The sequence below is a fragment of the Lissotriton vulgaris genome, chromosome 8 (assembly GCF_964263255.1).
Source record: "Lissotriton vulgaris chromosome 8, aLisVul1.2, whole genome shotgun sequence".
Taxonomy (NCBI): Eukaryota; Metazoa; Chordata; class Amphibia; order Caudata; family Salamandridae; genus Lissotriton; species Lissotriton vulgaris.
Genome location: NC_141696.1, coordinates 1,149,874,970 through 1,149,893,971, shown reverse-complemented (window position 1 = coordinate 1,149,893,971; position 19,002 = coordinate 1,149,874,970).

Below are 19,002 nucleotides of genomic sequence, written 5' to 3'. Positions count from 1 at the left end.
AGATGAACAAAAAGGAGGACAAGACGGCCTGATGCTGACAAGATATGGAACTCCTGCCTGAGACCAGAGGAAAAGACACACGGCCCCCCGGAGGGTAAGACCAAGTAAAAGCCTTCAACCTGGGAGAGGGGTGCTGGGAAGGGGTCTATTAGGTTACTGCAGTCACACAGGGTAAGACGGGGAAGATGAGTACCTATCTAGTGCCAGACAGTGCCCAGCCTGCACCATGTTTTTATAATTTATCTCTACCAGTGACTCATCCTAGTTTGAGAGGTGGTATGCAGCAGGCATTTAGTGCCCAAACATGTGTACAAGAGGGGCCTCTGGAAGAGGAAGTGGACTCGCCCCTGGAGTCGCCAAGAGTGAACAGAATATTTCGCCTTGGAGACTTCCTAGTTAAATGTGTTGTTTTTAGTATTTTCTGTGGTTATCACTGTGGTGCCTATGATGTGTTTTTATTGTTGGGATTGTCGGGAGGCGGGGTGAGGGAGCTAGGGGGAGGCAGGGGGGCCTGACCCAAGGGACTTGGCCCTCAATGAAAACTGTAGCTGCCACAGGACAAATGGCGGTTAACTGTATGTCATGGAATGTTCTGGGGCCTCAACTCATCCAATAAGAGACAGCTCCTGTGGAAGTTCTTAGGGGATAACAGGGTAAGCATTTTCGTGCTATAAGTATCCCACCTTAAAAAGGGGGATGAACTTCACTTAAAACCTATCCACAAATCTTTTGGCCATCTGCCTCTACTAACCAGAATGGTGTCGCTCTTCTCCTCCACTCCTACACCCACTTCCAATTACATGACTCCAAGACTGATAAAGCAGGGAGGTTCCTGATGGTCAGGTGGGTGCTGAGGGGACGCCCTTGCACTATAGCCACTGCCTACTCCTCCAACGCTGGGTAATCAAAGTTTCTTCTTACATGTCTGGCATCCCTAGAGGGCTTTGCTACTGGTGACATCATCCTGATGGGAGACATTAACCTTAAATGGGACTCCCTAATAGACACAACTCACCCGCAAACATCAGCGGGGGTGTCTTTAGTAAAATTCTCAAATCCTACCTACAGCATAGGGGGTTAATAGACATGTGGCAGGCCCTTAACCTCACAAAACGAGGCTACTCCTTTTTTCTAATTCTCACAGATTCTACTCCAGGATTGATCACATTTTTGTTAGCCAGGCTCTCCAACCAATATGTCTCCCACATCACACTCCCCTTGAGGTTTCCTTGAATTGGACAGCTACCCGCTCCAAACTCGCTAGATGGTACTTCCCTAATATCCCGGGCAGGGACAGGCTTTTCAGGGATGAGTTGAGAAAGACGATCAAAGAATTTTTCATAACAACAACCCAGCAGATACCTCCCACTTGAATAACTGGGATGCCTTGAAGGCGGTTATATGGGGTAAAGCATTGCTTTAGCCCGTACTCTGAAAAAACAGCAGACTGCGGAGAGGGTTTCTCTATAGGGAGAGCTTTAAGTAGCGGAGAAGGCACACAAACATAACCCATCTGTCCCTACATTACGGAAGGTCACAACGTTACAGGGGAAACTCCAGGCAAATCATACAAATAGGCCGGGAAAAACCCTCCTGAGCTTCCAAGGCAGGGGATACATGGGGAATGACACAATAGGCCCCCTGCTGACACGTCAGCTAAGAGCAAAGCAAGAAAAAGACTATGCTAAACAGCAATGGTACCACCCATCTTAGTAAAGAGGGAAAAGCGAGGGCTTTCGTGATTTCTACTGCACTTTACAAGGCAGAGTCCCTACAGGATAAAAACCAATCCAGATATCCTGGACGCACTAGAATTTCCATAAGGTTTCTCGACTATGGATGATGAGCTTAGCCACCCTATCTCATGCGAGGAAGTTCAGAAAGCAATAGAAGTCCTCAAACTTATGAAAGCCCCAGATCTGGATGGGCTGACAGCCCAATTCTATAGTACGTTTGCAGCTGAGTTAACCCAACATCTCACGGATCTCTTTAACACCATAGACACTGCTCAACAGGTCTCTCCCTCCATGGGGGATGCATTAATCACTGTAATTCCTAAGGCAAGGAAGTATCCTCAGTCATGCGCCTCACACAGACCCAAAGCCTTACTGAATTTGGACACTAATTTTTATTTGACGGTCTTGGCCAGCAGATTAGAGGATACCTTAGCCAGTTAATTAACCCTGATCAATGGGGCTTCATCAAGGAATGCCGGACCCACGGATCAGAGCTAACCCGGGGATCAGCGGCATACGATTTGGCCCAGATGAACCCAAAATCTGGCTTTTTGCAGACAACGTGCTGCTACCTATCACCAACCCTAGGGAGTCCCTATCCGTCATTCAGGCCGAATTACAACTCTTCGAATAAGAGTCGGGTTTCAAACTCAATCTTTCCAAATCCTTTCTACTCAATCTGACTATGCTCCACACTCTAATATCAGAGATTGCGGAGACCTCACCACTCTGCATACATATTGTGAATCAGCTGTATAAACGCCATCAAGATTACCTCCAAACCCATGGTACCTCTATGGGTAGCGCCTTTGCCCCCAGTTTGGCTGAACTCTACGTGGAGGTTTTTGAAGATCAATTCATCTATGCTCCCACCAGCACCTGGAGAGGTAATATAAAGGTTTGGAGGTGCTACATTGATGACATGCTCCTGATGTGGGAGGGGGATGCCCAGTCCATTAGGGATATCTTGAACTGGTTAAACAACCAGACCCCCTCCTGCACTTCACATCGACCATCACAACGCAGAGTTTGCCGTTTTTGGATCTTGTGATCTTTTCCAGTGAGGGACGCCTACAAACACAAGTGTTCCACAAACTCACCGATAGGAACAGCCTCCTCCTATTTGAAGGCTTCCACCCAAAGTCATTAGGGGATAACCTCCCTGTGGGACAGTTTCTGTGTCTCCACAGGAACTGTTCCAACACAGGAGATTTCAAAGCAGAAGCTGACACACTGACGGGTATACTACTGAAGAGGAAGTACTCACGCAAGATAATAAAAAGGGCACAGAAAAGGGCAAACAACTGCAACTGTGAAACACTTCTGGAGACGGTGGAAAAACCGACAACAAACAAAGTTGTTTGTGTAACTACATTCAACACCGCCTCCAACAGCATCAAAAGGGTCACACTACGTAACTGGAGAATCCTTAATTCGTATGGCCTCAACCTAGAGAAACCCCTCTTCTCGTTCAAAAGAAGCCAAAATATAAGGGACTTACTGGTACATACTAGCCCCAGGAACACATCTGCTTGGTTAAACTAGGAGAATACATGAGAACTCCCCTCAGTCACAGGATATATGAGATGTGGAACATGTGACCTTTGCCATTTGACTGCCAATACGAAAACCATAGGAACAATGCAGGCACACCAACTGCAACTCTAAGAATGTCATCTACATGATTAGATGCCCATGTGGTTTAACCTATTTTGATATGACAACACGAAAAGTGAAAATAACTATAATGGAACATAGATCCACCATTAGGTGCCAAAGGACAACTACACATCTGACCACACATTACAAAGAAGGTAACTGATAACATCAGTCGGGTATTAGATGGGGGGCAGTCATCTCTCCTACCCCTGCTTGATTTATCTGCTGCGTTTGACACCATCTCCCACAGCATTCTTGAGCGCCGGCTTTGGAAGATTGGTGTCAGGGGAAAGGCTCTTCAGAACTACTTAACTGATCGTACTATGATAGTACAGGTGGGAAGTACAAACTCCTGTAGTAGATCTGTTAAGATGGGCGTACCGCAGGGCTCCATTCTGGGTCCAACACTTTTTAACCTTTATTGACCCCTCGGTCCAAAGTGATTCGTTTTGAAGTTGTGTCTTACGCTGACGACACCCAGATCTTGGTCACTCTCGGTCCAGACCCATTGGAAACTAAGTCTCGCTTTAAAGACTGTATGTCTCAAATTGAGGAATGGATGTGCAATAACCACCTTCAGTTGGATGGTGGGAAGTCCGAGATAATGCTTTTTGGTAAGGGAGATGAGTATTTGACACCTGATTGGTGGACCTCTAGCCTTGGCCCTTGTCCTACTCCAACTCAGTCAGTGAGAAATTTGGGCTTCCAACTAGACAACAAATTGTCAATGAAAGACCATGTCAATAAGACTATTGGTGCCTGCTTCGGAGTTATGCGTAGCCTGCGTAAACTTTTTAAGTGGATTTCACTGGAGGCAGGAAAACCCCTAGTCCAAGGACTTATCATCAATCGTATGGACTATGGGAATGCCCTACTGGCTTCCACCAACGAAAATCTTTTATCAAGGTTCTAGGTTCTGCAGAATACTGCAGCTAGACTGGTACTTGATCTTCCACCTAGATCTCTATCGGCTCCCAGTTTGAAGCTTTTGACCTGGTTGCCCATACAAAAACGTATACGCTTTAAATTACTCTGTCTTACGCACAAGAACATGTACATAAAGGGCCCAGCTTTTTTGTGCCAAAAAACTAACCTGGTATTTACCAGGTCGAATCCTGAGATCTAGCAATCAAGCGCTTCTTGTGTCTCCTAGAATACGCACAACTACAGGTAGAGGGAGATCTTTCTCTTACCTTGCGCTGTCTTTCTGGAATAAATTACCCTTACACCTACCCACCTTAATTGATCACAATTGTTTCCGTAGGAATCTAAAGACATGGTTGTTTGACATCTAGCTACATCTAAAATCTTATCCTCTCAGCAACATCCACCAGCGCCATGAGACTCTTGAGTGATATGTGCACTTAATAAATATTTTATGATTTGATTTGATTTGAAAGAACGGAAACACACGGGCAACAATTTATTTTGGACAGTCTTGGATAAGCTGAACATCTCCCCAACGGCACGCAATACTGAGAGTACCCTTTTCTTAAGGGAGCAGAAATGGATCTACAGAGTTCGTAGCCATATCTGTTTTTGGAATGATGATATCCCCTGGAGCACACTGAATAACCTCTAAGTTAACATGGGGGCCATCATAGGACACTGGTCATCGTCCTTTTTGAGCCACACAACGGCTCAAAAAGGACGTTTGAACGTCTAACACACAGATAGTGTCCTGGTGGCATTACCATTACCCAGCAATAGCCACACCTCTCTTACCATATGTCTGCACCTGACTAGACCATTTCTTCCGTGGATGTGTCACGAGGGGCTGCGCAACAGTAGGACACTGGTATCCAAGGACTAGTGAGCCATATGGCCTGTTCTGACATAATTACTCACATATTTGGTGATGATTTGTGCTGCTCCAGAGAATAGCTTAGGTCTGGAGTCGTGGAGAAGCATCCATATACAGATCCTTGTCTAAACTGACTCACTGCGCCAGCACGCAATAGTGGAAGTACTGTTACTACATTCCAGCATATATGGAGTTTTATGTATAAATTATATCCACAACTTGTCTTTATCTTGGGATTCATTACATATATCTGCCAGTGTGAATATTCTACTCGCGACCCTGAATTAACACTCCAGCATGGAGGAAGGGGTGAGCAGTCTAGATAATATTCAGCTGCCAGCCGTTGCACATCACAGACGTGATGACGCATACGGACAGACACAGGTCGTTTCTTTCGTCCCTCGCCACTCAGCTCAGAGCAGCTACACAGTGCTGGGAGTGACGACTGGACGGTGACAGCTCACCTTGATGAAGTAAGTCCGGGGAGTGTGGAGGCAAGCCTGCAATAAAACATGGAATGGACAGACCGGGTCCCCTTCTAACAAGGCGGAGCTCATTACACACTACATTCCTCATCCTTTGAAATCCTCTCATGCTGCTGATCGGAGACACATCTGATCGCTGCACCATGGCACATTGCTGAAACCTAGAGGCATACCAGACATGCTCATACGGCCTGAGAAGTTGAAAATGTATTTATTACTGATTACTGAAAACAACCATTTCTCTTTTTTATCTCCACCATTACAGTTTGTGACTATAGGGAGCTGCCCTCGCTCCCTCACCAGTTCAAGCATTGTTTTTATATAAACTCGGTAAAATATACCGAGTGCATGATTGTGTTGCTGCACTAAGTAACAATGACCCTATATTGGAATGCATTCAAAGAGCGTCATTAAAACGCTCCAGTGGGATGACTGGCCTTTCACATTGGGGGGGCCTATTCTTAACTTTAGCACCCATCGGGTCACACCATTGATCTAGAGGTGCCTTCTCTTTGCATCTCTACTGCCAATTTTGCCTACCTGCACAGCAGGATGTTGCTGAAAGCCTGGGAGGAATTCCTGGAGAGTCGAGGGTACCGAGGGCACGCTGCATAGCCTGTATTACCAGCTACACTCTGGGGAGGACTGCTACCCCCAGAGTGCATCACACTTCCCCGCGGCACTGACGAGCACGGGATGATGCCTGGACAAAGCCCGGACCAAGGGTGGGCCCGTCTGAGCCCATCAGAGGCTGGAGGAGGCTGGGCTGGGCCACGGTATTGACATTCACATTGTAACATCTAGACGTCTTACTGTTCATCTTTGTACACACTGTGATTTTCCATACAGCTGACTGTCGTTAGACTGAATACTTATTAGCAGCCCCCCCCCACAGGAACTTGGTTACATCTGAGAATACACCGACTCGCACCAGGGTTATACCATGAAAAGGGATAAAAGATGAGCAAGCGAAAATCACTTACGGGGCAGGAGGTGGCTGGGATCCACAACGCCTTTTTGCGTCTGAGTCGGTCCTAAGGCATGAAATCATCCTAGCGGAACGTAGGCTTTCACTAGAGCCATAAGTTGGTCCTATGTGCCCATTAATTCACCATTCAGAAGTACTAGCTGCTACTCCGAAGGGACCCCCAAAGCCTGACCCACTTAAAGAGGCCCCATTGCCAACACTGTCCCAGGGGGAAGATACCACACTGATGCCATCAGTTCCATCCACTGTCCGGGAAGTATCTAACCAAGTTATAATAAATAAATCCAATGTTCAAATGAGAGGCCAAAAAATGAAGATCAGTCAGGGTAAAGGATTAGTGCCTCCATCAAAAAAAAGACAGGGGCAGGGATCTAATACTCACAAACATGTGCCTCATAGGCAAAATAATAAAGGGACAGAGCCAGAAAACAGGAGTTCAGCCACTACAGTAGGGGCCCAAGAGAGTACAGGGACCACCCTTGTAATGGGGGAGACACCTGTCACAATTGAGCCAGTCTTCTGGGGTATCTTTTCAACCTTAATTAGACCAGTGTTAACCAAGTTATCTGCCATAGAAGAAAGCCTACAGAGCCTGGAAGGGGCTGTCAAACGCTCACTGGATTACCCACATCCATCTGTGCAGATATCTCGCGAGACTGAGTTTACATCCACTAACCCTCTGTGTTTTCCTGGCTCGAGCACTCTAATTAACACACATGTAGTTAATACCATGCCTGCAGCGAGGCCCAGAGTTAATTCTGAACATGAAGTAGTCCCAATGGCTCCCAGCATGAGGTCCATCCAACTGACCCACCAACTTCCCACAGAGAATGGTGGTGTGAGCCGCAGTGAAGTGACTCCTGTGTGCACTACTACTCAGGTGAATCAGGCAAACTCTATTAGGCCACAGACCAGGGAGCAAATAAGGGAGATCAATGGGAGACAGAAAGACAACTATCTATCCGAGCCGACCTTTTTACATCTTCCAACATAGGCTACACCTTATACTGTTGTTCTAACCAACATATCCCTTTACAACAGGGAGCTTATGAGCACTGGTCCTCCCTGAAAAACAAGGTACTACACGCACTTTCTAATAAGACAGGCCATACTAATGCTCTATTTTCAGAGTTTAAGATGGTTCATCGAATCCCCTGGGTAGGCTGTGCACCCAAAACCCTAGCAGGGGATTGTGTAGTGATCACTTTTAGGTCCCCGGAACTGGTCAGAAATATCCTTGAACTGTCCAGGCACAACATGGTCAGAAAAGGGGGGATGGGTATGGTTCCTCTAGGCTTCTTTTACGGACCTACTTTATGGTCTGAGCAGGCCCCTGTATCTGATACTAATAGTAGTATTCCATATCAATCAATCAATCAATCATAGCATTTGTATAGCGCGCTACTCACCCGGAAGGATCTCAAGGCGCTGGGGGAGAGGGATCCGCTACTGCTCGAAAAGCCAGGTCTTGAGTTGCTTCCTGAAGGAGAGATGGTCCTGCGTTAGCCGAAGGTGGATGGGGAGGGAGTTCCATGTCTTGACTGCCTGGTATGAGAAGGATCTTCCTCCGGCGGTGGCTCTGCGGATACGTGGAACGGCGGCGAGGGCGAGGATGGTCGACCGTAGCTGGCGGGTGGGCGTGTAGAAGGTCAGTCGGATGTTGAGGTACTTGGGGCCTTGGTCGTGGAGAGCCTTGTGTATGTGGTTGAGGAGTCTGATCGTGATCCTCTTACTGATGGGGAGCCAGTGCAGGTCTTTCAGGTGGCCAGAGATGTGGCTGTGTCGGGGGATGTCCAGGACGAGGCGTTCTGGATGCGTTGGAGTCTTTTCTGAAGTTTTGCTGTGGTTCCGGCGTAGAGGGTGTTTCCGTAGTCCAGTCGGCTGGTGACGAGTGCCTGGGTGACCTGCTTCCGAGTTTCGGTGGGGATCCATCGGAAGATCTTTCGGAGCATGCGCAGGGTGTTGAAGCACGATGATGGGACGACGTTGACTTGTCTGGTCATCGAGAGGGAGGAGTCTAGGATGAAGCCCAGGTTATGTGCGTGGTCCGTCGGTTTGGGAGTGGTGCCCAGGACAGGGGGCCACCAGGAGTCGTCCCAGGCGGAGGGCGATGACCCCAGGATGAGGACTTCCATCTTGTCTGAGTTCAGTTTCAGGCTTCACAGATACGGCATCCCAACATTTAATTCCTTTGACCCCCTTTATAACCTGGATGGGGTAGATTGACTGGCGTTACCTCCAGGCAAAATCGACGGTATGAGGGAGCTACAATATAGTACTACCTTGGAGATCACTCAACATATGGGTCCCTCGTGGAACGTGGAATTAACTAGGGCCCCAATCCTCAAACACTTAGAGGTATGTCCAAACGGGAAGGGAGTCGCGGGGGGTCCAGTATACTTATCTGAGCAGTACATGGAATCACTGGGGACACCCAAAACATCTATGTTGGATCCCTCTAAGGCAGCAGGATTGACAATATCAGACCCTACAACCTGCACCGTGGTGTCTTGGAACATCTCTGAGCTTCGCTCTAAGGTTCAGAACCCAATGTGGGAGGCCTTTCTGGAGAACATAGAAATGTTATGTCTGTAGGAGACATGGGCAACTGAGCCTATACATATAGATGGTTACAAGACATTTAATACATCTGCAGTGAAAGGTCTGGGAGGGAGGCCAAAAGGCGGGATCACAACATATATCTCAAATAAACTGCCTTTAAGTAAGATCACGTTCCTCTCGGGGGGAAACTATTTCCACGTGGTTGAGCTAGCCCCTACTGCAACCCACTGTATACTCTTGATCAATTTGTACAATAACACCAATCAAAATGATCTTGAATTAGTAGTTAAAGGTATTCTGGCTACAGCTACTAAAATCTCTGACGGGAAAAGCAGAGACACTATGACTCTGCTGATGGGTGATTTTCATTGTGGGCTATGTAATCATTCTGATAATAGACTGTGTGGTATTCAAAATGATGCTGATAGCTGTACACATTTCATTCACTCTAAGAAGGGGGATATATTCAATGACCTCATCTCCAAACTAGATCTTGTTTTATAAATGAGATCTTAACTACCTCACCTATACACGCTCATGATACCTTCCTTTGAGGTGGGTGACATCACTTTAAGCAATCACTTCCCCCTTCTTTTAAAACTTAAAACACATATGTACTTCCTGAACAAGCATGATTTTAACACCCCTATGCAGGGAACTGTAGAATTGAGCACAGTATATGGACTTTCATTAAAGTGGTCTAAGATTGATGCAGATTTCCTAACTAAAAAGGTTTTAGTGAAATGCATGTTAGAGATGGAAACCTGCCTAAGCGAGGATGCCTTGGATGCAACAATAGTAAATTGCTCTGTAGAAATTACTAGGGCGGCTAGAAACTTACTGACAGTACAATTCAGTAATAAACTGAAACATTATGGTTGATTTAACACAAAATGCTCTAGGGCATACTTCAACTTAAAAAAGGCACTGCATACCAAGCCAAGATCGCTATCATCAGACAAGCTAGATTAGACTACAGGAGGGTATTAAAAGAAAGAAAACAAACCCTTTGTAATGTTGCATGAGATTCCTTACATAATGCTGCAGAGCAGAAAGATAGTATTGCCTTCTGGAAGGTTTTGAGAACCCCCTTCTTAGCCTCAAGTAAAGGTCCCTCAGTGGAGATAGCCATTACAGAGCAAGCATGGACTACCCACTTCTCCAAACTATATAAGGATCAAGGGAGGCCATCCGGAAGTTTGGAATGTAAATTATTGGGAACACATTGATCTAGAAATCACCCTGGAGGAGCTGACTAGGGTTCTGGCACAAAGCGCGGGTGGTAAAGCACCAGGGCCCGACGGGGCACCAGTTGACCTGTTTAAACATAATGTTACCCTGTAGGGGCCCATACTGACACAGGATTTTAATACCAGCATAAGGTCTACCCTCCCTCTCATGTGGGCAAAATCAATAATAATCCCAATTTTTAAAATGGGCAATCGCGAAGACCCAGGATGCTATAGACCAATTTCTCTCCTAGATTTCCTTGGTTAAGGTACTAGGGAGGGTTATAATGGAACGTCTAGCAGACTGGGCTGAGGAAAATAAGATTTTATCTGACCTGCAGTATGGGTTCCGTGATGGCCCTGGCACTATTGAGCAATTACAATACTGATAGGCAAGTACACCAGAGTGAAAAAAGGCAGCCTCTATCTGGCCTTCGTTGACCTCACCACTACATTTGACTTAGTCAAGAACAATAGGCTGTGGGAGGTCATTGAAGGGGTGGGGGTTGATTCACAAATGATCACGCTCCTACGCCGATTTTAAAGTGACGCGTCAGTAAGTGTCCGTTTTGGCCAGAAGGGAGAATGCACTGAAGCCTTCCCATTATAAGATTTACACATTCGGCAAACATGAATGCTCAGTCTGGCCTTTTTTTTTTAAATTGGAAGTAGTTACATAAAAGTGGTGGAATGTCAAAAAACTGTTATCTTTATTTAACTGCAGAAAACGTAATAGATTCAGCAAGACTTTTTTTCTCAATGGATACTGGCCACATCTATACTCTCTCTATCTCTTCTGGTTTTCATATCTTCCATCCAATCTAACTCTCCAGGCATCTTAGATCAATGAACATTCTCATAAAACGTTGATGTTATTTTCTTGGAAAATTCGAACAAGCATATTGATAATGAATGGATATTGGGTTTTCCATGACTCTAGAAGCATTTCTTCATTTCCAATTACATTTGAATATGCAATAAAAATGAAATTTGTGGGTTTATTACAAATAAAGGATCCAAAATGTTTTAACCTACAGAGGTTATTCAGCAAATCAGCCAAGGTTTTAATGTTTTCAAATAATATAGAGTCTGGATACATTTCTAGAGTTGGGCACTGTAAGTCAGACCATACATGTGTGTCTGTATATGAAACTGAGGAAACATGAAAATACCATGGGGCAATAGGAGAGACCAGTGCTCACCAATATTGAAATGTAAGATTTGCTCTTCTATCTGGAACTAGAAGAATCTTAATCTAATTCAATCTACATTGCAAGTAGTATTAAAGAAAGACAAACCAGCCTGCTAGAAGAGATGTGTCTTTCAAGATTTCCTAAATCTTGATAGTTGTCTTCTGTGGGGAGGGTTATAGGAAGTAAGTTCCACAGAGAGAAGCCTTGAACATGTAATCATCTGCCACTGAAATGTTTGTATCTTGTCGGATGCATAGAGAGTCCGCTTCCAGCCACTTCCTATGTTGACTTTCCTTTTATGAATATTTATGAATCACCATTGCATTAGGGCCTAGTAGTCAAGTCAAGTCAAGTCAAGTCAAGTCAAGTCAAGTCAAAAAATTTGTATAGCGCACTACATACCCAGAGGGTTTCAAGGCGCTAAGGAAGGGGAGGGGGATTATTTGTCAAATATCCACGTTTTAAGCTGCTTTCTGAACGCTAGGTGGTTCTGGGTGAGGCGAACGTAAGCGGGGAGTGAGTTCCATGTTTGAGCAGCCAGGTATGAAAAGGATCTGCCTCCCATGGTGGTCTTGTGGATGCGAGGTACAGTGGCGAGGGCTTGGCTGGAAGAGCGTAATTGGCGGGAGGGGGTGTAGAAGGACAGTCGAGAGTTGAGGCAATCTGGTCCGATGTCGTAGAGTGATTTGTGTGCGTGGGTAAGCAGTCGGAAAGTGATTCTCTTATTGACGGGTAGCCAGTGGAGGTCTTTAAGGTGACCAGAGATGTGTTCGTTGCGTGGGATGTCTAATATGAGCCTGGCTGAGGCGTTTTGGATTCGTTGGAGTTTCTTTTGGAGTTTAGCGGTGGTGCCTGCGTAGAGGGTGTTTCCGTAGTCCAGTCGGCTCGTGACCAGAGCGTGGGTGACTGTTTTCCTTGTTTCGGTGGGGATCCAGCGAAAAGTTTTTCTGAGCATGCGAAGAATGTTGAAGCAGGAAGAGGATACGGCGCTGACTTGTCTGTTCATTGAGAGTGAAGAATCCAGGATGACGCCAAGGTTCCGTGCGTGGTCTGTCGGGATGGGTGCTTTTCCGAGGGCTTCCGGCCACCAGGAGTCGTCCCAAGCAGAGGGGGATGTACCTAAGATGAGGACTTCTGTTTTGTCTGAGTTCAGTTTCAAACGGCTTTGTTTCATCCATTCGGCAACTTCTTTCATTCCTTCGTGTAGGTTAGTTTTGGCGGTGCTGGGGTCATTGGTGAGAGAAAGGATCAGTTGAGTGTCGTCCGCGTAAGAGATGATGTTGAGGTTGTGTTGGCGTGCGATGGCCGCGAGGGGGCTCATGTATACGTTGAATAGGGTGGGACTGAGTGAGGATCCTTGAGGTACGCCGCAGATGACTTCAGAGGCCTCGGACTTGAATGGAGGAAGGCGGACTCTCTGGGTTCTTCCGGTGAGGAACGAGGTGATCCATTCAAGTGCTTTTCCTTGAATTCCGATGTTATTGAGGCGTTGTAGAAGGGTGCTGTGGCAGACTGTATCGAATGCTGCAGAGAGGTCGAGGAGGATGAGGGCGACTGTGTCTCCATTGTCCAGTAGAGTTCGAATGTCGTCTGTTGCTGCGATGAGGGCGGTCTCAGTGCTGTGTTTTGCTCGGAAGCCAGATTGTGAGGGGTCGAGGGATTTGTTGGCTTCGAGGAAGGCGGCGAGCTGGTTGTTGACGGCTTTCTCGATGACTTTGGCCGGGAATGGAAGAAGCGAGATGGGGCGGTAATTTTTGAGTTCGGTGGGGTCCGCTGTTGGTTTTTTCAGAAGGGCGGTGAGTTCAGCGTGTTTCCAGTCTTCTGGGAAGGTAGCGGAGTTGAAGGAGCAGTTGATGACGTCTCGGAGGTGCGGTGCTATGACGGAGTCTGCTTTGTTGAAGATGTGGTGAGGGCATGGGTCTGTGGGGGATCCTGAGTGGATGGAATTCATCAGGCGGATGGTGTCCTCAGTGGAGATAGGGTTCCAGGCGTTAAGGGTGTTCACGGGGGGAAGATGGATAGCAGATGGTAGGGTGGGTTGGTTTCCGGATTGGTTGTCAAAGCTGTTGTGGATGTCTGCAATCTTGTTGTGGAAAAAAGAGGCTAGGGAGTCGCAGAGGGTTTGAGAGGGGGTGATGTCGTTGGAGTTGGCAGAGGGATTGGAAAATTCCTTGACGATGTTGAAAAGTTCCTTGCTGTTGTGGGCGTTGTTGTCAAGTCGATCCTTGAATGCTGTTTTCTTGGCTTTTCGGATCAGTTGGTGGTGAGTGCGGGTGGCGGTTTTGAAGGCGTCCTTGGTGCTGGTGGTTGGGTCTTTTTTCCAGGCCTTTTCAAGGGAACGGCAGAGTTTCTTGGACTTCTTGAGATCATCGTTGAACCATGAGGCCTTCTTGCTGCCAGGTTTACTTTGACGTTTTTTCAGTGGAGCTAAGGTGTCGGCGGTGTTGGATAACCATAGGGTGAGGTTGGCGGCGGCTTCGTTGGTGTTAGAAGAGAGGGCTGGGGAGTTTCGACGGAGCGAAGCGGAGATTTGGTCCGTGGTGATTTTGTTCCAGTTTCTTTGTAGGGTTGATTGGAGGTGGATGTTGGGTTTGGGCTTGTTGTAGGTGAAGTGAACGCAGCTGTGGTCAGTCCAGAGGAGATCCGTAGTGTGGCTGAAAGAGACATGATTGCTGGAGGTGAAGATGGGGTCGAGTGTGTGACCTGCGATGTGGGTGGGGGAAGTGACTAGTTGTTTAAGTCCGAGGTTGGCGAGGTTGTCCAAGAGGGTGGTGGTGTTGCGGTCGTTGTTCTTTTCAAGGTGAAAGTTGAGGTCTCCCAGAAGGATGTAGTCTTTGGAGGGGAGCGCGTGTGGAGTGATGAAGTCCGTGATGTCTTCACTGAATTTTGCGCGGGGTCCTGGTGGTCTGTAGAGGAGGGTGCCTCTGAGTGTGGTCTTGGGGTCGATGTGGATCTGGAAGTGGAGGTGTTCGGAGTTGGCGAGGTTGGCGTCAGAGCTGGTTGAGATGCGGATTGATTTCTTATGGACGATAGCGATTCCTCCTCCTGTGTGGCAGGTACGGTCCTTGCGAGTGATCTTATAGTCTTCAGGGATGGCAATGGTGATGTCAGGTGCGGAGGAAGCATTCATCCATGTTTCCGTCAGGAAGGCGATGTCCGGAGAAATGGTGTCTAGTAGATTCCAAAGGTCAATGGCATGTCTGTGGACGGATCGGGTGTTGAGAAGGATGCATTGAAGGTGATTGGGGTCGGGGATCTGTGCTGTGGGCGTAGCGGAGATGTTGACGGTACCGATGAATTTGCAGGAGTAGCAAGAGAAAGGTCCATGGGTGTGACCGGGAGCGGCTTGGACGCAGTTGGGGGCGCGACCGGGGTTAAGGGCTAGGAGAGTGGTGGCATCGTACGTAATGCGGGAGGGGTGGATAATGCGAGGACCAGGGGGTATGGCACTGGGCGCGGTCCAGGCGCGGACGGGCGTAGACGGGCTTACCTTTGGCGCACCTTCGGCGCGGGTTGGGCGCGAACGCTGCACGTGAACGCTGCGCGGAAGTACATCAGTCATTTAAAGGAGTTGGGGGGAGGGGCGTGGGCGGAGCAGCTGGGAGGCGGGGTGGATATCCGGGGAGGGGGGAGACTAACAACAACAAGGTAGTAAGCAAGATGGCAGTCGGGGCACACAATTGCAATCCCACGCTGAAAGTTACTAAGAGGGCACAGGGAGACACAATCGTAATAGCGAGGCACTTCAGGTGAAGCTCAGCGTTGCAGCGCGCTGTGCTAATATGTAAATTAGTCCGATATGGACTAGCGCTATTCTGCTCTGCTGGAGTAAGGAGCGCTATATAATTAAATGATTGTACAAATCGGGCGCAGCACAAAGCAGCAAAGCAGCGAGCAGCTGATAGAACAAATGAGCAAATAAATTGGCCAAAGAGAGCACAGCAGAACGATACCGCAGTGGGGCCGGGGAGGCAGCGTGAAGAGGAGCGGCCGTCTCTGACGCGTCAGAATGATTGACAGAAGATTGCTAATTTCCTTTTAGACAGTGTTTATAGCAGCTGATGGCTGATATTGCCAAAGCTGCTTTCAGGTTGATTACCATTGGCACCATCATCAATATATGATTCTCAACGGGTCAGGCTACATAACACAGTTGACTTTATGCTCTGCACACTTGTGCTAATTTATAAGGTGTGTTGAAACCATACTTAAGTTCATTAGTAATGAACATACCCAGGGGAGAAACTACAGCAGGATTTACAGCTTAGTAAGGCCTACAACTCCTCATCAATTTCTATGCTGACACTACACCTACCAGTAATTGACATGCAACTCCACAAGGGAGAACTAGCACCCTCCCTAATGGCCACTTTTGGAAACGAAGCCCGCAGAATTCCCCTGAAACCCTTAATGTAAAGTAGTTGAGCCTTAGATAGGACTGCACAAACCATAGCAAGCACAGCCCGGAGCCATCCTCAACCACGGTGGGTGTGTGCGGAGGACGACTCCAGGCTGTCCTAGCACCCACCCACGGGGGAAGGACTGGTGCCCTCCCACCAGGGTTGGCTTTCACTGCCACCTTAGATTCCTTTCCCGACAATCTGGCGAATGCAGCATGCGCAATATGCTCTGACGTCATCAAAAAACGACTGGGACGAGCTGGAAGCCATTTGCTTCCAGCGTGGTCCAGGAGGAGGTACATTTTTCCTCCGTGGCGAGATTAGGGAGGGCACAGAGGCACCTGGAAAATTGAAAGAGTTTTTCGTTTTCCCCCGGTGTCTTTATGCAGTGCATTCCCGCTGCAGGATAGTGGGTGGTGCTGCGACCTAGCCACCAGGGATATTTATTTAGTTGTGGGGAGAGGTCCCTTAGGCAAGTGTTGTCTGTTTTCATCCCCATGGGGCAGATCGGTTTATTTTTAGGCTGGGGGCAGAAAACTACTAGACACCATGGATTATTCTTTTTAAGATGTGGGAAATGGCCCCTTGGACAAGGGCTGCTTCCCATTATTGAGGAAGTGTTTTGGGGCCATTTCTCCCCCCCCCGCACCCCTCCCCATCCCCCAAGGAGGCTTGAACACCACTAGACACCAGGCAATCCGTTTCTGTGTGGTTAATCTGGAGTTTGGCTTACAGTCTGCATGTGCTGGCGTTTGGCTGGCTTTGAGTGTACTGGCATTTGGCTAGTGTGTGTGTGGACTGGTGTTTAGCTGATGGTGTGCATGAAATGGGGATTTTGCTGCTATTGTATGTGGACTGGCTTCTGGCTGGTGATGTGTATTGCTGGCATTTAGATGGTGGTGTGTGTGAACTGGTAAGGGTCACTCCCCTTTAGGGTGTCGATTTTTTGCCTTCGCTTTGTGCCCCTCTTGGGGGCAAATTGGATATTTGTGATGCTGATCTGCTCCCAAGGACAGACTTCTTATGTTTTATAATTTTAACAGTTTTTATTTCTTGTCATCATTTTACTTTCTTGACTGTCCTAGGCCTTGTTTTATGGGTTGTCGGTCTTCCTCTCTTTCTTTCAGGCATGCTCAGCCTTCCTCCTTCATCATGCCAGCTCCCCCTCCTCTCACTGCAACATGCATTGGTTAGGTAGCTCCCCTGTCTCACTTCCATGGTAAGGCTTTCACTAAAAGTGTCATTTTGCCTTCCTCTTCCACCAGTGCTCCCAGCTGTTGCGAGGCAGGGCATTGTGTGCTTAGCAGTTGCACACTTAAGCACTATCCTATCTGGGGTTTCTTAGAGGACGGTTGAACAGACTCTTGGGGGCATAATCTCAAGGCCAATATTGCTGCGAATGCGGCACCTTTGTGCCACTAACGTGGCAATTTTTTATCACCTTATTTACAAGCTTGCGCTAACCTGTGTAAGCACTAATTTCTGCGAGTTAGCTGACGTTCTTTTATCGCCCTGCTTGCCATCGCTAATGACATGCAAAGTAGGTGTTCCGGAGCAAAACAACATGTACCTCTTATCGCAGGTATTTAACTTCTGCTACATTTCTGAATTAGCCATATGTATTATGGGATGTGGATTGCATGATTAAGGCCACAGGACCGTATTAGCGAGTTTATGCTTTATCTCACAAAATGATCGCTGGATTTGTAGCGCTGTAGGGGGTTTTCGCCACTATCGCTGGATTTCATATTGCCAAGGCGCTAAGCATTGTTAATAGCGCGCTAACTTGGCAGTATTTTTTAATGCATTATTGTCCTGCATTGAAGATTTAATAGCGGGTCTAATGACAGATCTATACCGCAGAGCTGTGTTTTCAATATAATTCATACATTTAAAAAGTGTCATAATTTTACACTTACGAGGAAGTATACCGAAGTCAGTGTTCTTTCCTTCCTTTCGCTTTGTATTGGTTAGTTGGCTGGTGTACTTTAAAAGGCTAAAAAAAAATTTTTTATTGAAAAACTTAATTCTTCTGTGAAAATTTAGATTTTTTTGACAATGAACTTAGCAGCAGCCCCAGAATTTTCCCCATAGTGTACTGATAGAGGAGTAGACCATGTATTACTTCTTGATATTGTATATTTGTTTCTTTATTAGGTAGTACTGAACCACATGGGCTCGCTTTTTTCTAAAGGTATCACTGGTGCAGGTGATGTCTGACCCCTAACCTTTCATTTGTACTTCCTTCTCTTGCTGTATTTTTGCAAAATATATCAATGAACGCATACTTCATTTATTGTCTGAGCTGCTGGACTTTTGTAACAAAAACAGATGTGTGCATTATTTGAACACCAGTGACTTCTTACTGAATCCTTGGGCAGTAATATTGCTTTGCCCTTATGTAGGCTGCCTCTTCAAGCATTCCGTTGGTGTGGGTACTGAAAGTGAAAACCTTAACAGAGAGACTGCTCTGTGCTGGCTGATATAAAGAAATAAGACGCAGCTTCATTCTTCATGCAAAAGCAAAGAGATGTTGTTTCGGGATCATTAAAAACAAAAGCTGTAAAATAATATTTAAATTGTTGATGATAATGCCTGTTCACAATGCTTCTCTCCCACGTTAGTGTTTACAAGCCCCATCTGGCCAGACGCCTGACTATAGCTCCCTGGGCACTGGTGGGGGCATGCGAGACATTGCTGTGTAGCCCAGTCCGCTTTGACAGCAATGGAGGAGAGAGGATGACAAAACCGTGAGAAGACACAGGAGGCTTTTCACTTGGTGTGGCATTATCAGTGCCTGTGGCGACAGCAGTCACGGCACAACGGGGTGGGCGGTACTCCATTACATTTTGTGGAATTTTTGGGAATTTTCATGTAACTCAGTGGAATTACGTCGAGTAAAACTCTCCGAGTTCTGCCCACTCCTAGTTTGGCATTGGTAGATCT